This window comes from Durio zibethinus, chromosome 20 (genome assembly GCF_047325235.1).
Source record: "Durio zibethinus cultivar Kanyao isolate XHJ-2024 chromosome 20, ASM4732523v1, whole genome shotgun sequence".
Lineage (NCBI taxonomy): Eukaryota > Viridiplantae > Streptophyta > Magnoliopsida > Malvales > Malvaceae > Durio > Durio zibethinus.
In genome coordinates this window covers 24,845,001-24,850,000 of record NC_143181.1, presented here as the reverse complement: position 1 = coordinate 24,850,000, position 5,000 = coordinate 24,845,001, and positions in this window count along the sequence as shown.

Genomic DNA, 5,000 nt, shown 5'->3' with positions numbered 1-5,000 from the left:
TTTATGGCTTGTAAATTCATACAATGGTCCCCTAAGCCTTCACGTGAAGTTTCGTTGCAAGATGACTCGTTTTCTATTTTTCACGATTTTCGAAACTTTTTGCGGTTCGTGATTTTTTAGAATTTTTTTAGAAGGAGTTTTGGCCCCAAATTTTGTGGACGTGATCCTTCTATTTTTGTTGGCATGCACAAAAAAATTCAGCTAAAAACTCGAAGCGGAGAAGATTTCGCGACCGTTTGAAAAAAGTGTCCCCGTTTCAGACACTTCAACGGCTACTGGCAGCAAACCTGTAAAATCTCAAACGCTCTTTAAGGGGGTGTGAGTTCTCAGAGGTTTGATGAGGGATAGGGGGCCAACACAAGGGCCAAGCACCAGCACCCATCGCACGTCATGTGCGCACACCCCCCCGGCCCCCCTCCCAATCGCCGGAACCCCAATGCCGCCGGTCAGGTTCTCCGGCGGTACTCCGGCGATGCTCCGGCGATGCTGTCCCGAGTGAAAAAAATGCGGCACCAGCACATGCTGGAGCCAAGCATGGGCACCGTGGCTCAAAATCGAACTTCGGCCAAGGCCTCGACCATCAATGGCACATGATGACGCATGGTGATGGCACATGCATCGACCATCATCGGCATAGGCTGCCCTTCGGTACGGGCACTTGCCTCGACCGCCATCGGCACAAGCTGGGCCCTGGTGTGGGTTGTTGCCTCGATCACCAGCGGCACATGCTGAGCCTTGGTGCGGGCGGTTGCCTCGAGCACCATCGGCAGACCCTGGGCCCTGGTGCGGCCGGTTGCCCCGATAACCATCGGCACACGCTGGGCCCTGGAGCGGCCGGTTGCCTCGATCACCATCGGCAAAAGCTGGGCCCTGTGCGACAGGTTGCCTCGACCACCATCGGCACACGCTGGGCCCTGGTGCGGCAGGTTGCCTCGAGCACCATCGGCACACGCTGGGCCCTGGTGCGGTCGGTTGCCTCGAGCACCATCGGCACATGCTGGGCCCTGGTGCGGGCACTTGCCTCGACCACCATCGGCACACGCTGGGCCCTGGTGCGGCAGGTTGCCTCGACCACCATCGGCACACGCTGGGCCCTGGTGCGGCAGGTTGCCTCGACCACCATCGGCACACGCTGGGCCCTGGTGCGGCAGGTTGCCTCGACCACCATCGGCACACGCTGGGCCCTGGTGCGGTCGGTTGCCTCGATCACCATCGGCACACGCTGGGCCTTGGTGCGGGCGGTTGCCTCGAGCACCATCGGCACACACTGGGCCCTGGTGCGGCAGCTTGCCTCGAGCACCATCGGCACACGCTCGGCCCTGGTGCGGTCGGTTGCCTCGAGCACCATCGGCACACGCTGGGCCCTGGTGCGGCAGGTTGCCTCGACCACCATCGGCACACGCTGGGCCCTGGTGCGGGCGCTTGCCTCGACCACCATCGGCACACGCTCCGCCCTGGTGCGGTCGGTTGCCTCGAGCACCATCGGCACACGCTGGGCCCTGGTGCGGCAGGTTGCCTCGACCACCATCGGCACACGCTGGGCCCACGCTGGGCCCTGGTGCGGCAGGTTGCCTCGACCACCATCGGCACACGCTGGGCCCTGGTGCGGCAGGTTGCCTCGACCACCATCGGCACACGCTGGGCCCTGGTGCGGCAGGTTGCCTCGAGCACCATCGGCACACGCTGGGCCCTGGTGCGGCAGGTTGCCTCGAGCACCATCGGCACACGCTGGGCCCTGGTGCGGCAGCTTGCCTCGAGCACCATCGGCACACGCTCGGCCCTGGTGCGGTCGGTTGCCTCGATCACCATCGGCACACGCTGGGCCCTGGTGCGGCAGGTTGCCTCGCCCACCATCGGCACACGCTGGGCCCTGGTGCGGGCGCTTGCCTCGACCACCATCGGCACACGCTCCGCCCTGGTGCGGTCGGTTGCCTCGAGCACCATCGGCACACGCTGGGCCCTGGTGCGGGCGCTTGCCTCGACCACCATCGGCACACGCTCGGCCCTGGTGCGGGCGCTTGCCTCGAGCACCATCGGCACACGCTGGGCCCTGGTGCGGGCGGTTGCCTCGACCACCATCGGCACACGCTGGGCCCTGGTGCGGCCGCTTGCCTCGAGCACCATCGGCACACGGTCGGCCCTGGTGCGGTCGGTTGCCACGAGCACCATCGGCACACGCTGGGCCCTGGTGCGGGCGCCTGCCTCGACCACCATCGGCACACGCTCCGCCCTGGTGCGGTCGGTTGCCTCGAGCACCATCGGCACACGCTGGGCCCTGGTGCGGCAGGTTGCCTCGAGCACCATCGGCACACGCTGGGCCCTGGTGCGGCAGGTTGCCTCGAGCACCATCGGCACACGCTGGGCCCTGGTGCGGCAGGTTGCCTCGAGCACCATCGGCACACGCTGGGCGCTGGTGCGGGCGCTTGCCTCGACCACCATGGACACACGCTGGGCCCTGGTGCGGCAGGTTGCCTCGATCACCATCGGCACACGCTGGGCCCTGGTGCGACAGGTTGCCTCGAGCACCATCGGCACACTATCGGCCCTGGTGCGGGCGGTTGCCTCGACCACCATCGGCACACGCTGGGCCCTGGTGCGGGCGCTTGCCTCGAGCACCATCGGCACACGCTGGGCCCTGGTGCGGGCGCTTGCCTCGAGCACCATCGGCACACGCTGGGCGCTGGTGCGGGCGCTTGCCTCGACCACCATGGACACACGCTGGGCCCTGGTGCGGCAGGTTGCCTCGATCACCATCGGCACACGCTGGGCGCTGGTGCGACAGGTTGCCTCGAGCACCATCGGCACACGCTGGGCCCTGGTGCGGGCGGTTGCCTCGACCACCATCGGCACACGCTGGGCCCTGGTGGGTTTAGGCACATCTTCAAATTTCTGTCGTGCCAATGCCATTTTTATGGCTTGTAAATTCATACAATGGTCCCCTAAGCCTTCACGTGAAGTTTCGTTGGAAGATGACTCGTTTTCTATTTTTCACGATTTTCGAAACTTTTTGCGGTTCGGGATTTTTTAAAATTTTTTTATAAGGATTTTTGGCACCAAATTTTGTAGGCATGATCCTTCTATTTTTGTTGGCATGCACAAAAAAATTCAGCTAAAAACTCGAAGTAGAGAAGATTTTGTGACCGTTTGAAAAAAGTGTCCCCATTTCAGACACTTTAACGGCTACTGGTAGCAAACCTGTAAAATCTCAAATGCTCTTTAAGGGGGTGTGAATTCTCAGAGGTTTGATGAGGGATAGGGGGCCAACACAAGGCCAAGTACCAGCACCCATCGCACATCATTTGCGCACACCCCCCCGGCCCCCCTCCCAATCGCCGGAACCCCAATGCCGCCGGTCAGGTTCTCCGGCGGTACTCCGGCGATGCTCCGGCGATGCTCCGGCGATGCTGTCCCGAGTGAAAAAAATGCGGCACCAGCACATGCTGGAGCCAAGCATGGGCACCGTGGCTCAAAATCGAACTTCGGCCAAGGCCTCGACCATCAATGGCACATGATGACGCATGGTGATGGCACATGCATCGACCATCATCGGCATAGGCTGCCCTTCGGTACGGGCACTTGCCTCGACCGCCATCGGCACAAGCTGGGCCCTGGTGTGGGTTGTTGCCTCGATCACAATCGGCACATGCTGAGCCTTGGTGCGGGCGGTTGCCTCGAGCACCATCGGCAGACCCTGGGCCCTGGTGCGGCCGGTTGCCCCGATAACCATCGACACACGCTGGGCCCTGGGGCGGGCGCTTGCCCCCAGCACCATCGGCACACGCTGGGCCCTGGTGCGGGCGCTTGCCCCGAACACCATCGGCACAAGCCGGCCCTTGGTGCGGGCTCCTGGCTCGACCACCATCGGCACACGCTGGGCCCTGGTGCGGGCGGTTGCCTCGAACACCATCGGCACACGCCGGCCCTTGGTGCGGCCGGTTGCCTCGACCACCATCGGCACACGCTCGGCCTTGGTGAGGGCGCTTGCCTCGACCACCATCGGCACACGCTGGGCCCTGGTGCGGGCGCTTGCCTCGACCACCATCGGCACACGCTCGGCCTTGGTGCGGGCGCTTGCCTCGACCACCATCGGCACACGCTGGGCCCTGGTGCGGGCGGTTGCCTCGACCACCATCGGCACACGCTCGGCCTTGGTGAGGGCGCTTGCCTCGACCACCATCGGCACACGCTGGGCCCTGGTGCGGGCGCTTGCCTCGACCACCATCGGCACACGCTCGGCCTTGGTGCGGGCGGTTGCCTCGACCACCATCGGCACACGCTGGGCCCTGGTGCGGGCGGTTGCCTCGACCACCATCGGCACACGCTGGGCCCTGGTGCTGGCGGTTGCCTCGACCACCATCGGCACACGCTGGGCCCTGGTGCGGGCGGTTGCCTCGAACACCATCGGCACAAGCCGGCCCTTGGTGCGGGCGGTTGCCTCGAGCACCATCGGCACACGCTGGGCCCTGGTGCGGGCGGTTGCCTCGACCACCATCGGCACACGCTGGGCCCTGGTGCGGACGGTTGCCTCGAGCACCATGGGCACACGCTGGCCCTTGGTGCGGGCTCTTGCCTCGACCACCATCAGCAGAAGATTGCCCCTACGTCGAACACCATCGATACATGCCGGGCCTTGGTGTGGGCACATGCCTCGAGCTGGTGCGGGCGGTTGCCTCGACCACCATCGGCTCACGTTGGCCCTTGTTGCGGGCACATGCCTCGACCACCATCGGCACCTGCGCACCCTCGGTGTGGGATTTGCTTGTTTGGAAAAAGTGTCCCCGTTTCAGACATTTTAACGTCTACTGGTAGCATATCTGTAAAATCTCTAATGCTCTTTAGGGGGTGGTGGTCCGGCACCCCCTCTCCCCCCCCACGGGGGGAGTAGGTGTGCGCGATGGGCCTCCCATTGCGTGCACCCCGGCCAACGTCCCTCGAACGAAATACAGGGCGTGCATGCCTTCCGGCGATTTTTGTCCGGCGACTGGTTGCTCCGGTGACCG